This window comes from Microcebus murinus, chromosome 16 (genome assembly GCF_040939455.1).
Source record: "Microcebus murinus isolate Inina chromosome 16, M.murinus_Inina_mat1.0, whole genome shotgun sequence".
Taxonomy (NCBI): domain Eukaryota; kingdom Metazoa; phylum Chordata; class Mammalia; order Primates; family Cheirogaleidae; genus Microcebus; species Microcebus murinus.
The window spans coordinates 55,000,965-55,017,920 of record NC_134119.1 but is presented as its reverse complement, the minus strand read 5'-3'; positions in this window follow the sequence as shown (position 1 = coordinate 55,017,920).

Genomic DNA, 16,956 nt, shown 5'->3' with positions numbered 1-16,956 from the left:
CATTCCCAGGCACCCCAGAGCACCCGGTTTGCACACCTCTCATGCAGAATCCAAATGCAGAGTCAGTTGGGACCCACACTGGGAGGAGATATTAACAAACAGGCACAGGTGTTGGTGGGGTTGAAGGTAAGAGGTTAGCAAGGAAGGGACAAGGTAGGTGAAAGCAGTTGGAGATTCTGAGAATGCCCAGAAAAGAGAAATGTCAGGGCCAGACGAAGTGCACTTTCTAACGGGTTACTACTAGACTAAAATTTACCAGCCGGGCGCACTGGCTCACGCCTGTAATCCTAGCACTCTGGGAGGCCAAGGTGGGTGCATCACTTGAGGTCAGGAGTTTGAGACCAGCCTCAGCAAGAGTGAGACCTCATCTCTACCAAAAATAGAAAAATTAGCCAGGCGTGGTGGTGCACACCTGTCTGCAGTCCCAGCTACTCGGGAGGCTGAGGCAGGAGGACGGCTTGAGCCCAGGAGTTTGAGGTTGCTGTGAGCTAGGATGATACCACTGCATTCTAGTGTGGGCAACATAGTGAGGCTCTGTCTCAACAACAACAACAACAAAACTTACCTTAAAATGCATATAGGCCTAAATGTAAAATGTAAAACTGTGAAATGGTTGGGAGAAAGCACAGGAGAAAATCTTGTGATCTCAGGTTGAACAGTGAGTTCTTAGGCATGAGACCAAATGCAATCAATAAAAAAATTGAGAAATTGAAGTTTTGAATTTTAATTGAAAAATTAAAAACTTTTGCTCCTTGAAAGATCCTTTTACAAAAATGTAAAAACAAACTGTAGACTGGGAGAAAATATTTTCAAATCACACGTCTGACAAGGGATATGTCTGGAATATAAAAAAGGACTCTTAAAAATTAAAAAGAAAACAAGCGACCCAATTTCAAAAATGGGCAAAATTTTAACAGACACTTTGCCAAGGAAAATGGCAGACATCAGAGAGCTTGATCAGCTGTATTCTTATTGTGATGGTGGTTACACAGCTCAGAGAATGGTACCCCCTAGAAAAGTGAACTTTCTTGTATATAAATTTTAAAAGAAACAAAAGGTATGCATTACATCACAGAAATACAAAAGAGCACTTGGGCTGCATGCAGAGAACAGACCGAAGGGGCATGAGTGTACACAGGTGGGCCTGGGCAGCTGGGAAGCAGTGACGACCACGGCAAGGCGTGGCTGGCATGGGCTTTGTTGGAAGACAGAGGTGATAGCACTTGCTATGGGCTGGCTGGAGAATGGGCAGAGCTAAGAGAATGAAGGAATCTTAGCTATGGGCACAGCTAAGAGAATGGAGGAATCGAGGGTGATCGTTAGGTCTTGGCTGTGGACATGCCTGGATGGAGCAGAGGGGAGAGGAGCAGGCACCTGCTAGCTTTCAGGCACAGGACAACTTGCTCCTGCTTCTTCAGGCAGAGGGCGATTTAAAATAGGGAATCCGATGCAGATACAAGTGTCCGAATGACCCAGGGAGCAGGAGTGACTTCAGGAGCAGCACTGCTGAACTAGGCCACCATAAAACCACCCTAGCCACAGCCAGGGAGATGATGGTGGAAGACACTTGTCTATCTGGTGGCTCTGAGAACACACTGTGCTGCAAATCAAAGGCCTCAGGAGATGTTGCCTCTTTCTCTAGTTAGTCCAAACCCAGGTCTCTGGCAGGTGCATCTGGCCGACAGTGTTAGGCCACCATAACAAAGAACCATACACGAGGCAGCTTAAATAACAGAAACGTATTGTCTCACGGTATTTGAGACCAGAAGGAGGCCAAGGTGGAGGTGTCAACAAGATTGGTTGCTCTTGAGGCTTTTCCTTGTGTCCTCACATGGTCGTCCCTCTGCGAGTGTCTCTGTCCTAATCTCCTCTTCTATAAGGATCCCAGTCATATTGGGTTAGGGCCCACCCTAAGACCTATTTACCTTAATCACCTCTTTAAAGACCCTATCTCCAAATACAGTCACATTCTGAGTTGCTGGGGTTACAACTTCAACTTATGAATTTTGGAGAGACACAGTACAGCCCCTAGCACTGATGGAATAGAAGTCACATCTGGAACCCCAGCTGCAAGGGGTAAGTTGCCCATATCCTGTCTCAAGCTGTGTAAGGAGGGCACAAGAGAAGGAGGTCAGCACAGAAGTGAGACCAGATAATCTGCTATTTTGGCCACAGGCAGGGTTGGAGTAGGGACAAGAGGGGATGTTGGGAGTTCTTTCTGGATACTTGGCTTACAGTGCACCTGTTGTGGGTTGGATTGTGTTGGTTCTAACATTTGGTACCAGTGAATGTGACTGTGGTATTATCATATGTATATTGGTTTTCATCCACTGCTCCTATGAGTTTTATGACTCCCATAGTCCTTGTTATGATGTTAGGGCACTTTAGGCTTCAGGAGTTAGACAATGAGGACACTACACCTGCTCACCATTGGGAAGTCAGTGGATCATGCATCTGGGATTGAGTTCAGGCCTGTCGGATTCCCATCACGCTTCCCAACCTCCCAGAGGTGTATGTGATGGCAGTCCATAGACTTTCAATTCAGGATCCTATTTTCTGCATAACTACAGTCATCCAACTCATGGAAACATAAAAATATGTGCTATTTCTATCAAAATTATAGCTACTAGTAATTTTAAAAACCCATTTTTCTTGTGGTTTCATGCCTTACATTTAAGACTTTTCTCCATCTTGTATTAATTTTTGTGAGTGCTGAGAGATAGGGATCCTGTTTCATTCTTCCGTACGTGGCATCCAATTTTCCCAGCACTGTTTACTGAATAGGGCTTCTTTTCCCCAGTGTGCACTATTGTCTGTGTTGTCAGAGACCAGCTGGCTGTAGGTAGATGGTTTTATAACTGGGCTGTCTATTCTGGAAGTCATTCTATCAAAAAGGCACCTGCATTCAAATGTTTATTGTACAATTCACAATTGCAAAGAACTGGAATCAATCCAAGTGCCCATCAATTCATGAGTAGATCAACAAAATGTGGTGTATGCATACCATGGAGTACTACTCAGCCACAAAAAGGATGAACTAATGCCTTTCGCAACTATTTGGAGGGAACTGGAGGCCATTCTCCTGAGTGAAGTGTCTCCAGAATGGAGAAGCGCACAGCATGTGTGCTCTCTGATGACCTGGAAGTAACCAGCAGGCACACAAGTGCACAGAGGAAGTTCAAGTCATTGGAAATCAAGCAGGCGCTTGGGGGGAGGGTAGGGGAAAGCCCACCCAACGGGTATAATAAACACTATTCGGGTGTTGGGCACATTTACAGCCTTTACTCAAATCATGTAACAAAACATCTGTACCCCCTTAATAGTTTGGGGGACAAGCGCAGTGTGTTGGTGTGTCGGGGCCGCCATATTGCAGCACTGCCGCCGGCGCCACGCGACGGCATCGCATCTCCCACAGTTCTGGGGCTGCCAGCCCCGAGGGAGCTCCGGCGGCCTCCATTTCTGGTGTGGGCTCCTCCTGGCTCGCAGATGGCCGCCTCCACTGTGTCCTTGCACGGCAGGGAGAGTGAGCCCTGCTGCCCCTCCTGTTTACAGTGGCGCGGCCCTCTCAGCTCGGGCCAACCCTGATGACCTCATTTAACCTGTATCACTTCCTTGCAGGCTGTTTCCAAGTGTAGTCGCACGGCGGCTAGGGCTACGGCACATGGATTTGGGGGGAGGATACTAACACGTTCCTAAGAGTGAGGTGCTCTGAACAATGTGCCCCCAAATTCCTGTACTTCCTACACCCAGGGCCTACGAACAGCACTTCGAATGGGAAGGGGGCTTTGCGTGTGTGATTCTGCCAAGGATCTTGAGATGAAGAGACCGTCCGGGATTGCCAGGGGTGAGGGGCTGATGTGACCACAGTGTCCTTGTAAGACACAGGCAGGAGGGAAGAGGGAAACAGAAATTGGAGGGGTGCATTTCGAAGATGGAGGAAAGGGCCACAAAGCAAGGAATGCAGGTGACCACTACAAAGAAAGGAAATTATTCCCTCCTTAGAATCTCTAGAAGGAACCAGCTATGCCAGGACCTTGTCTTAAGCCCAGTGGAACTGATTTCAGGCTTCTGAGCCCTAAAACTGTAAAAATATACACTGTGTTACTTTAAGCCACTCAGTTTGTGGCAATTTGTTGTGGCAACAATGGGAGACTGATACAGTTGGAATCAGGTTTGCCTGTGAGTGACAAAATCCCAAACCGTGGCTTAAACAAAAGAGTTGGATACAAAGTCTGGAACTAAGTGGCCCAGGGCTGTGGAGGGCAGGGCTCTGCCCCACTGAGTCCTCAGGGCCCAGCTCCTCCCAGCTCCCCGGCCACACGGTCCAGGGGGGCCCTTACCCTCCTCCAAGATGCTAACCACAAAGCAGGCAGCAGGAGGGAGAAAGGGACAAGAAGACAGGGCCAGGGAGTGTGCACCAACTGGCTCTTTCAGAAGGTTACCAGAAGCCGCCACATACTTCTGTTCTTCTCCCTCTTGTCAGAACGTAGTTACAGGGTCACACCTAGCTACGAGGGAGGCAGGACAATGAGGTTTTTATTCTGAGCAGACAGGCACCTGGAGGAAATGTTTATTGCAGCTGAAGAAGGGGAGAATGGATGTTTGGGATAAGCCACATCCCTGCTTCACCTGCCTGAGCTAATCTCAGGAATGTGCTCAGCTTCAAGGAACAGAAATCCTGCCCTGACAGGGCTTAAGCCAATAGGGCTCTACTTTCCTCACAGAGCAAGGAGTGTCTGATTGCTGGTGTAGCACAGCCAGCTCAAAGACAACCATATTTTGAGGGTTAGTTTCCATCCTTAGATTTGTAGCCTCAGGGACAGAAGGCAGTTGTGGCGCCAAACATCAGTTTTGCATTTAAGGCAGGAAGAAAGATGAAGAGTGCCACCAGACTTGTGTGTCCCTCTTCAACAAGAAAACAAAAGCTTTACCATGAACACCACTGGAAGACTTACAAACCGTACCCATTAGCCAGGATGGGGTCTCATGGGCCCCTCTCTGCAAGGGAGGCTGGAAAACCAAAAATTTAGCTTTGTAGCCTCTCTATGAGATAATCATTGAAAAGCATTATTCCCTTTGTACATTAATTCCATTTCTGGGAATTTCTATACCAACAGTTATTATCAAATAATTGCCCAAAGATATTCATTACATGGTTACTCATCATTGTGAAAAATCATTTACATCCTAAATGCTCAGCATGCCTTGCTGGGCCCCAGTTGATGAACCGATCGCTCAGTGTCTGGCCCCAGCACCTCGTTACTTTATCTGGAAGACAGAAGAAAATGTAACTTACCCATTAGGATGATGATGAGAACCAGAGATAAGAAGTAGAGGTTGTGCGGCCCATAGCTGGTGCTCAGTCAGTGGTCTCCAACCTTTCTGCTACCACCTGCCCCATCTTTTACCAATCAAGAAGAGTGGGGAACTAACAAAAGCCAATGTGTTGTTCGCACCTTATGAGAAGGGTGCATCTGTTACCTTTAAGATCAAGAGAGAGTGAAACTCCACCCTCTAATTCTCCACGCCCTGGTGAGAGCTGCCCGCGTGAAGGCCAGGACAGCACTGGCTGTGGGGCAAGTTGTTCTGGGTTCAAATTGGTGGATAGAGGACTTCATGCTCTACTGTCCTGCAGAGGGGACACCAACAGTCCTGACCTCCAGACTGTGCGGTGAGGTTTCACACACGCCACACAATGCTCCCAGCACAGTGTCCTGACCCCAGTGCCCCCCGAACACATGCTGACTATCTCACTCCTGACAGCGGATGATGGAGAAGGACACTCCTGCCCTGACGCGGAGACAGCAGCAGGGAGAACAATGTGACAGGCTCAGGGTTTCCGTTCCAGCTGGAAGTTTCCCTGGCCTGAGGCATCCAAGGGCTCCCGGCTAAAAGGTGACCTAATTATTAATGAAAGCTCCAGAGAGAAAAGCTAAGATGTAATCCACCCCTGAATGGATTCAGAAGGAGTGGATAATAGGTCAATAAAATTAATCTTGTACAAAAACACAATTAGCGGTGTCATTTATGAATCTCGTCTCCTTCCACATGGGGCAAAGCGGGGAGCACCCTGAGCCTCAGCGTGCACAGCTCAGCCTCCTATTTCGCATGGATGGATGCATCTTCTGCTGGGAAAACATTTTCATTTCACATTTAAGGGTCATTGTTGGAGGTTTAAAAACAACCTTAGGAAGCCGAGATTACCCAGAGAACAAAACGAGCAGTGCAGTCTGCGTCCCTGTGCTGTGCATTCCGAGTCCTTGGAGCAGTTGAGGGACAGGTGGGAGTGGGCGGGGGGCGCCCTGTGCCAGGCCTGAGGGTGGGAAGACGGACGAGCCCCCGTTCGGCCCTGCCAAAGCTCCTGAGCCCGACGGAGGAGGGGCAGGTACAGGAAACAGAAGACAGACTGGCCCAGCTGTAGCTCCTTTTCCCAGCTGGGTGACCTTGAGCCTGTTCTTGACCTTCACGAGCCTCAGTTTACCTACAGGCAACATGCAGCGAATGAGGTGAGGATGCCTCCCCTGGCTGTTGGTGCAGGCCGGCCCCGGGCAGGCTGGTGCTGGAGCTCAGAGGCGTCCTGGCCCTGCCCTCCACTGCCCCACTCACCTCACAGTCTGTTCACAATAGCGAAATGCAGCAATTCACACGACGTAAAACAGTCTCCACGTCAAAGCATCAAAGTCACTGGTTTCTTAGTGCATTCGGAGCCGCGCTGTCACCACTATTTAATTCTAGGATACCATCCCCAGAGGAAGCCACGACCATCAGCCACTACCTGCCCCAGCCCCAGCAACCACTAATCTGTTGTTTGTCCCTGTGGATTTGCCTCTCGGGGACATTTCGTGTAAACAGAATCACACAGCACGCGGCTTCCGTGCCCGGCCTCTCTCGCTCAGCGGACGTGTCCGAGGTTTGTCTGGCAGCGCCTGGCCAGTCCCTTCCGTGGCGAGTGGCGCTCTGTCGCGTGCACAGGCCACACTGGCCTACCCGCCTGGCGGGGATGGGCAGACGGTTCTTGCCGCCTCCGGCTGCTCCGACGAATGCTGTCACAGATGCTCGGGGACATATATTTTTGGGGGACATATATTTCAATCCTCGTAACTGCTGGCTTATGGGTGAGTCTCTGAAGGTCGCACGCCGTTCCCCCCCCTCAGCACCGTGTGTGAGCAGCAGCTCCAGTCTCTCGAGTCCTCTCCACACTCCTGTGGTCTGCCGATCTCCACCGCTTCCTCGGACTGCCTCTTGCAGCTCTCCCTCCCGTCCCTCCCCAGGGCCTTGTCCTTGTTCCACCTCACCTTCTCCTGCCTGGACAGTGGCTCCGCCAGAGGTTCCTGATTGCAGAGCTGAGCTCCTCCGGGCAGGACCGCTGCGCGCTTCCTGTGTCGGCCGAGGTCGGCAGCGGCAACCGAACTGCCAGAGTACTGCAGATGGTGTCCTTGCAGGGCCCCAGGAAGCTGTTCATCACCTTGGGTCTTCCACAGTTTCCCCTGCCTGCAAAATGAGGTGTTGGACTAGATTGGGGTCTCAACCCCAAGTGCCTGCAGGGGCCAGGCAGGCTAGTATCCCAGGTGAGTGAGCACATGCCCATCTAAGGAGGGATGAGGGAACAGAGGGTGTGGGAAATGGGCAGCCATTGTCCTTGTGCAACTGATTTTTGCCACATGACAATGTCTTTGTTGTCAGATCTCTTAATTTTTCAGAAGAAAACAGGAAATCTGGATATTTTATGACATCTATGTTTTTGTTTTTGTTTTTCAGAGTCTCACTCTGTTGCCCAGGCTAACATGCAGTAGTTCCATCATAGCTCACCAGAACCTTGAACTCCTGGGCTCAAGCAATCCTCCTGCCTCAGTATCCCGAGTAGCTGGCGCTATAGGCACGTGCCACAACACCCAGCTTGAAATCTGGTTTTTAAATGTTTCCAATAAAGGCATATTTTAAAGTATAGCCTGGCATGCAGAATTCCAGTTTGTAAACCCAGAACCAATGATTCTAAAACAGAATGTGCATCAGAACACCCAGAAGGCTTGTTAGAAGGGTTTCTGATGCAGCAAGTCTGGGGTGGCGTCCGAGAACCTGCATCTCTAACAGGTCCCAGGTACGGTGGTGCTGCTGGTCCCAGGACTCTGGGAACCACAGTCCTGGACTTCGCCCCAGCTCTAAATGTATGTTTAATGATCCTAAAACCCAAAATTCAGGTGCTGCACTTAAGGGAGAAGCTCATGGCACAGACAGGGCTCTGGACAAGCAGACATGAAGCCCTGATCCTGCCTTGACCTGTGAACGCCAACAGGGCCCGACGGCAGCTCTGAGCAGGTCCCCTGTGCCTTCACTCTGTTGAACTTTAATCACAGAAATTCACACTTGCAAAATACTTTGAAAACTTTCTACAATGTCTGTGATGTCCACATATGAAATATACAAAACATGAAGTATAAAAAACACAAAGCATCTATATTGATTTCCTAGGGCTGTCGCAGTCAATTACCATAAACTGGGGAGTTTAAAGCCGCAGAAATCTGTTGCCCTACAGTTCTGGAGGCTGGAAGTCCAAAATCAAGGTAGCAGCAGGGCTGTGCCCCCTCTGAAGTCTCCGGCCGCTGGCTTCTTTCCTGGCTGGCAGCTCTGACAAGCGCAGCATTCCTGGGGCATGGTAACGGCACTCCGGTCTCTGCTTCTCTTGTCACGCGGCCTTCTCTGTGTGTTTCCCTTTGTTCCTTCTTTTAAGGACACCAATTATTGGATTTAGGGCCCACCCTATGTCCAGATGATCTCACCCCCAGATCTGTACCTTTTTATATCTACAAAGACCCTATTTCTAAATAAGGTCCCATTCTGCGGTTCCAGGTGGACAGGTGTCTGGCAGGGGCACACTATTCCCCACTGCAGTGTCCCTACTCCTTTTCTCAGACCTCATTCCAGTAAGTTTGGCCATTTGGATTCTCTGTTCACAGCATACTAGGAGCAGCAAATTGGAAAGCGAGAGGGGTGAGTAGTGAGGGTCCCTGGCTATAGGCCCCCTAACGGGGGCAGTGGCCACAGAGGTGGCAGCAAAAGCAGACCCGAGCGCTACCCAGGCCCAGAAACCTGGGGATATTGAGTTCAGGCAGGAGGCCCCAGCCTATCACACCTGGCCTAGTGTGAAAGTGGCTATGCTTAAAGCTGACCTGATTCTTCGAGAGGTTAAATTCTTCTCACTCTCCTCTGTTTTGGAAGGCAAGACAATGTGCCTTCCATTTTAGATTGAGTCTGGTCCAGAATGAGAAAAATTGGAGCTAGAGGGATCAAAATTCAATCTCTGGAAAACCCTCTCCAGAGGAGCCCACCTCCTGCCCCGGCTGGGCCAAAGAAAAGAGGGGGAAAGTTTACAAATTAAGGAGTGTTAAGAGAATCACACCACAGCCAGAAGTCACAGGACAGCCCAGGGCCTGTGGGTCAGGGCTGGCCAGGGGACCACATGCTAATGTCACTGTGCTGCAACCACGGAAACCTCAGCCGCAGCTGCCTGGGTGGAGACATGCCAGCCAGAAATGCCCCCCTAGGCCACTGCCCTGCTGCGTACTCTGGCAGCCTGTGAATTTTAGACACTCTCCTGGGACCTTGGCTCCACAAAGCATGAAATGAATTGCATTCATCCATCTGTGGGCTTTAAAAATATTCAATAATTAATTCAAGCTTATGGTGGTATTACTGTTATTAGAATTTGGCCTTTCTGTGGTTCTTTACTTTCGCAAAGTGCTTTTATAATCATTTACCGGCTAAATAATTTAATTCGAGTTATTGTTACAAGGCAGCAACCTGGACTTGGTGGGTGCGGGGGCACTGGAAGGCCCGCGCGAGGAGCTGCGTGGACTTTGCGGCCCTGGGAATCCCTTTCCTGGTCTCGTGCTCCCCCATAGGCCTCACTGACTTCTGCTCTGAGTTAGCCTGGGCCTTTCTTGTCATGGTGACAGTGAGCAAATCGAAAGAGGGACTTCTGAGTGGGAGGAGAATTAAGTTATCCTTCCAGCCCAACCCCCTCATTTCGTGGAAGGGGAAACCGAGGTGGGAGGGTGTGCTCTGACCAAGGCCACAAGGCTGACATGGCTCTCTTGCCAAGGAGGAAGGGGAGTGAGGACGGCACGAGCTCAGGGTCAGGGGCTTTCAGGTTTGGGGGGCCTGCCCCCTTCAGTGGAATCAAGAGGGGGACAGAACACAGCGGGGTTCCTGCCGGCCCGTGTGAGCGCCCCACCAGGCCCGGGGAGGTGCGGGCCGCCTCTGCCTGGCTCTGCCCTTCCACCGCGTTCTTGAAGGGTCTGGTTCCTCCTTTCTGCCAACACCCCCAGCATCGTCTCGGCAAACACGTCACCAAGCCTTGGGGCCTCACCTGGGCGGTGGGACAACAAGAGAACCGCCCTATAATGTGAGTGGCGGGCTGAGAGAAGCGCCTGGAAAGCACTTGGGTGCTCGTCAGGTTTCGCTGAGCATTAGCTATTATTATTAATATGCTCATTTCAGCTAGTCATATTATTCCTTTAGCCGTAACATGGTGTAACAATGCCTGCTCCTTCTACTTCAGAATTTTTGTGAAGCTTAAAAAAAAAATGGTGATGGAGGGGACAGCATTCCGTCAGGCCATCGTCTGACCCTCCCCTGGAGGAGGTGAGAGAGGGGTTTCCCTCCTGAGACAGTAGGAGCAACAAACGTCTCCTTGGCATTTGTATCGGTCGGGATGCCAGGTCAGGGGACAGCTAGAATGGGTCGTGTGCGGAGGCTTGTTTCAAAGGCTCGTCTGTGACGGCGCGGCCGGCATGCGGGGCTCGCGGGGTGTCCGGCGGCCGGAGCGTGTGGCAGGGGAGGGCGTTCCAGGGTCCAGGAAGAGTGAGGCTGCCCTCGAAGAGTAGTGACCTTCTTCAACGGACAGGGGCAGCCTGAGGGAGCCAGGGGAGCAAAGCCCACTGGCCATGGCACGGGGTTCTCTGCACCGGGCCACAGGCCACACAGACCAGCTTCCGTCCCGGAGGCAGGGCTGCGGGCCTGAGGCGGATGGCGCACAGCACAGTCGCCGCCGGGCACAGGGCGCCAGGGCAGGGGCCTAGCTGCCGTGCAGGAGGCTGCCCTGGTCTGAGGGCTCCCTGGCATTGCTCACTGCGGGGAGCTGAACAGGCCGTGTGCACAGGACAGGCTCCATTTCCCCCATTTTAGAAAAAAACTAATTTATTTTTCAGAGACAGGATCTCACTCTGTTTCCCAGGATAGAGTGTAGTGGCCTGATCATAGCTCGCTGCAGTCTTGAACTCCTGGGCTCCAGTGATCCTCCTGCCTCAGCTTCCCTAGTAGCTGGGACTGCAGGTGCCACCACCACACCTGGCTACTTTTTAAAGTTTTTTGTAGAGACAGGGTCTCGCTATGTTGCCCAGGCTGGTCTCAAACTCCTGGCCTCAATCAGTCCTCCCGCCTCAGCTTCCCAAAGTGCAAGAGCCAGAGCACCCAGCTCCACTTCTCTTCTGAGTTGACAATGTCAACTCCCTGCTGGCCCAGGTGTAAAATGTGGGTGGGAACTTGGCGATTACTCGACCTCTGGAAGCCCTTGATCAAAGACAATTTCTCACTCAATCTGCATGCCACTCCCCACCCCACAGGACTTTGTAGAGTTTTATGTTCTGAATTAGATGCCCCCTCAATAGATATCTTGGAGGTGCTCTCTGGAAGTACACTTGTGCTCCCCCCTCCACCAACTGTCCTATGTGGTGAGGGGCTGCTTCTTCGGCTCCCCCCTCCCTCCTCCCTGATAGAAAACCTCAAGGTCAGGCCGGGCGCAGTGGCTCACGCCTGTAATCCTAGCATTCTGGGAGGCCGAGGTGGGAGGATTGCTCAAGGTCAGGAGTTCGAAACCAGCCTGAGCAAGAGCGAGACCCCCGTCTCTACTAAAAAAATAGATAGAAATTAATTGGCCAACTAAAAATATATAGAAAAAAATTAGCCGGGCACGGTGGCGCATGCCTATAGTCCCAGCTACTCTGGAGGCTGAGGCAGGATGATTGCTTGAGCCCAGGAGTTTGAGGTTGCTGTGAGCTAGGCTGACGCCATGGAACTCTAACCTGGGCAACAGAGTGAGACTCTGTCTCAAAAAAACAAACAAACAAAAAACTCAGGGTCATTGGATGTCCTTTCAGATTCCTTTTAGCTAGACAGGGAAATGTTTCTTTTTTTTTTTTTTTTTTTTTTGCGCTGCTATAAACATTCAAAGGGAAATGTTTCTTGTCCTAAATGTTTTCCTACTCTAATGGCCTTAATTTTCAGGTTGGACAGGTCTGCACATTTGAAAATAGCCTGTGTTGTGAGAGAGGAAGACAGGCAGGCAGCAGGAACTTGGAACTACCAGCATCTTGGATGTGATTATCCAACTGGAAAGAAGTCAACTTCTGCTGACTCTATGCCCATGGACTGACTCAACTGCCGTGCTCTGGTCTTGAATCCAAAAATGAGAATCAAGTGAGGAGCGTTTTTAAGATTGTTTCTTACATATAAAATCTTGGGGCAAAGAAAGAAAACCTATGTGATCATTCCCATCAATTTACATACAAGGAAACTGAGGTCCATTGAGGGCCACTCACCTGAGCCTTTGGCCATGTTGTTATTACTCACCCCCCCCAAGGTCAAGGGCTTCACAGACAAAGCAAAATGGATCTTAGAAATAACTTGCAGAAAGTGAATTGCTGAGCGGTTCATGAATACTCCAAGGCAAAGCCCCAACAACTACAAACAACCCTCCCCCCAAACCCAAAACAAAACACAGGCATGCAGTTCCATCTAAACAAGCTATCAAATGACTTTAAGTCCCATAATAGTATTTACTCAGTTTCTATGAGTATAAGCAAAGAAACAAAAACATGGTCTTTCGATTCCTTAACCATTTACTAAACACCTCGTGTGTCCAAGTGCTGGAAAGTCCAGAGGCCAGTAAAACACTGGAGGTCATTAGTGGTTGTGTTTATGATTTCATTTATATATCATGTATTTTAAATATTCATGTTTGGAGTTTTCTACAAATGAGCATTTTGCAGTAAGGTTAAATCTAGGAGAGAGAATGTCACAATGATGGCATGGGCAACACTGCCTTCAGCTTGAATTAAGCCATGAATTTTCTTACTACACTCTTGAACTTGGCTTTACACTTTAAATGTCTGAATTTATTGTGAGTGTAAAATCAGTGGATGCCTACTCAATTGAGCGAACATTTCTTGATTATTTAGGGTATACTGGGCCCTGTTTTAGGTGTGCAGGATGGAATGAAAGATCACGTTGTTCTGCCTGGATTTGCTCAAGATCTAAAAAGAGATGTAAACGCTCAGACCCCAGGACAGAGAAGCATAAAGAAAGGCCAGGCTTCAAAGAGGAGGGGACACTGGGCTGGGCCTGGGCCTTGGACGGCCAACACGAGTTTGCCAGATGAACAAGGGAGGAGGCAGGCGTTCCAGGCAAAGGAGACGCGCTCACAAGGGCAAGCACTTGGGGAATGGGGGTTTGGCTAGAGCACAGGGTTCAAGGACAGACAGGGATGACTCCACCCAGATGGGATGATTCTTCATATTGCAAATGGATCCCACGTGCAGAAAGATGGAGTCTAATTTCTCTCCCTGGTCCATGTCAGTGTGCCTGTTGGCTGTGATTGAGAAGTGGACCAGAGAGACTTATAGCCGTCAGAGACGAGGATGTGCGCAGAACAGACAAATCCACAGAAAGCAGGTTAGGAGCTGGCGGGGCTGGGGCAGGGGACAGGGGGAGTGATTGTTCTTGGGTACAGGGTTTCTTTATGGGGTGATGAAAAGTTCTGGAATTAGTGGTCATGATTGCACAACTTTGTGAGTATACTAAAAACTGTGAAGTGTACACTAAAATGGTGATATTTGTGGCATGTGAATTATATCTCAGTTTTTAAAAAAGGCGTTTGGATGAAGCATGTCTGGATCAAGATGGCCAGCTACAGACACACAGGGCTGAACCGCAGCTGATTCCTACAGCTACCACTGACTCTCCCTGTGCAGATGGCCCTGGGTGGCTAGCCACCCTGTTACAGCAAGTTACAGCTCTTGGCCAGGGAAAGAACCGAGCAGCATACAAACAGTCGGAGAACAGCCTTTATTTTTCCAGCAGGCTCAGCCAACTTCTAACTCCCCTTCCTTGTTCTCCTCCTGTTTTTATATCCTTGGTAGGACTCAAAAAGCGTCCAATCAGCAACAAGCTTTAACATCCAATCAGCAACAGAGGGACTCAAAAAGTATCCAATCAAGATCACGCAGCCAGCCCAGCCGGAGGACAGGAGCAGGCTGCGAGCACCCAGGGGCAGGACAGCGGGCGTCCCACGTGAGCCGGCCCAGCAGCACGCACCCCCGCATCCTCCAAGCGCCACCCCACGAGATGCGGGCGGAGGGAGGCGGCCAGCGGCTGCGTCCTGGCCCCCGAAGGTTTTCCCTCTCTACCCCACGTGGTACTCACCTGTGCCAGGTGTCGAGCTGCTCGTGGGGAAGCCTGACTAGAGCCTGCCTCTGCGGGGAACTTTGGGACCTGCAACTAGTCACTGGCCTTCTCTGAGCTACAAAGAGGCTCACTGGACTCTGGGGAATAGAGTCGCCTTTGTCACTCTGAGCACTAACCATATAACCATGAAATGCGTTGATCACCTTGTCCTGGCTCCAGTATAGGCTCCTAAGAATAGAGACCTTAGAGGTACAGAATTAGAGGTCAAAGTAATAGTAATAGCCAAAACAGGCACTGTTTTTGAAAAAAATATAACTCATTTGAGTCTTACACCACCACTATGATGAAGGTATTATTATCTCCATTTCATACATGTGAAAACTGAGGCACAGAAAGGTTAAGCAATTTGCCCAAAGTCACACAGCCAAGAAGAGGGAGAGAGGATTCAAAATCAGGCCATGGACCAAGCATGATAGCTCTCTGGGAAGCCAAGGTAGGAGGATCACTTGAGGCCAGGAGATCGAGACCAGCCTGAGCAAGAGTGAGACCCCATCTCTACAAAAAGTAGAAAAATTGGCCAGGCATGGGTGTGTGTGCTTATAGTCCCAGCTACTGGGGAGGCTGGGGCAGGAGGATCTATTGAGCCCAGGAGTTTGAGGCTACAGCGAGCTATGATGATACCACTATACTCTAGCCTGGGTGACACAGCAAGACTCTGTCTCAAAACAAAACACAACAAAAAACCAAAGAAATAAAACCAAAATCAGGCCATGGCTTAGCCACTGTGTCACATTGCCTCTTGATGCACCAGTCTAGAATTCAACTAGTGGGACAAAAGAAGTTGCTAAAAGGCTTGGACTTCGAAATGACAGGGTTGGCCTTGAGGGTCACTGTGCAGCATCTGCCTGCCCTGTGGAGGGGAGTAGGGGGCAGGAGTTACTTCAATTGTCCAAGCAGTGATGGATTTGTCCCTGCGATCCCTTACCCTGGAATTATCCCTAAAAGAGTCATCTAGAAAAATGAATATGTGCCCAAAATCCTTTGTGACACTTGGAATCAAACTGTTGGTGTTAGGATGAAACTCGGGTCCAGTGGGGAGACCAAGTCCTGATGGTTTCACTTTGTGTACACATTTGTATTTGTACAAATACCTGACACCTTTGTGTCCACAACCACTGTCACAGCTTCAGCCTTCCCATTTATGTGGCTGTTGCCTCTTCAACCTCATCTCTGCAGCCCCCTGTCAATTACTTGGGTTCCCTGAATCAATGCACCATGCCAGGCTTAATGCCTGTAGGGGCTGAATGGTGGCCCCCAAAAGACATGGCCATGTCCTAATCCCGGGACCCTGTTACCTTACATGGTGAAAGAGTGGATGTTATCTTATACGGCGAAGTGTGATTAAGTTAAATATTTTGAGAAAGGGAACTTGTCATGGATTATCCAAGCAGGCTCTAAATCCGGTGATGAGAGTCCTTGTAAGACACACAGAGGGAGAGAGACACACAGAGAAGAGGAGGACGCGATGTGACTGCAGTGGCGTGAAGGCAAAGATCAGAGTGACACAGCCACCAGCCAAGGAGTGCCTGGGGCCACCAGGAGCGGAAGGGGAAGGAACAGGCTCTTTCCTATCGCCTCTAGAGGGAGAGAGGCCCTGCTGACACCTGATTTTGGACTTCTGGCCCCCAGAACTGTGAGAGTACACATTTCTTTTGTTTTAAGCCACCTAGTTTGTGGTTACTTGTTAGAGCAGTGACAGGAAGTGACTTTGCATGCTCTGTTCCCCCACCTGGCATGCCTTCCCTGCACACGCCTTTCTCAGGCCTCCCTGTGGGAGGTGCACACTCCATCCACAGCCTTCTGGTGCTCTCTCCACTAGCAGTGGAGGTGGCCTTTCCCTCCCAGGCCCACTGCTCGGCCCAGAGACTTGCCATTTTATTTCCCTTGGCCCTAAGCTCCTTGCAGGCAGGCAGTGTGTCTGGTGCACTCTGCATTGCCCAGGCCCGTCCCAGGGCCCAGACATAATCAGCAGAGGAAGAAAACCACACAGAACAGAACAGCAGAGTCCCAGCTGTAAGGCTGGTGGCTGGGCCCCTCCTCTCCTCCCCATCCTCACAGCATTGCAAAGCTGAGACCTTGCACAGCAGCTGCCCTAACTGCATCCTGCTACCAAGAGAACATCTCGGCTGCCCAGACCCCGCCAAGGCAGAGCAGGAAGATGCCCTGAGTGCAAAACATCCTGCCTTGACCCCCGGAGACAGACGACAACAACAGCTAGCCCCTTTTAAAAGCTAACCTGCAGTCCTGGGCCGTGCAACTTCTGTCCCACCCCCAGTTCTGGGACTCTTGAACCTTGCCCAGGAGTGCTTTCAAAAAACGCTACATTTGCTAGCATCCATTTGGCCTCATTACTTCTTCTGCCACCACACAACTTGCATCAGTGACCAGCACCAGTCAGAACCCAAGAGAGCACAAAACAGTGAGTGGGCAGAAGCT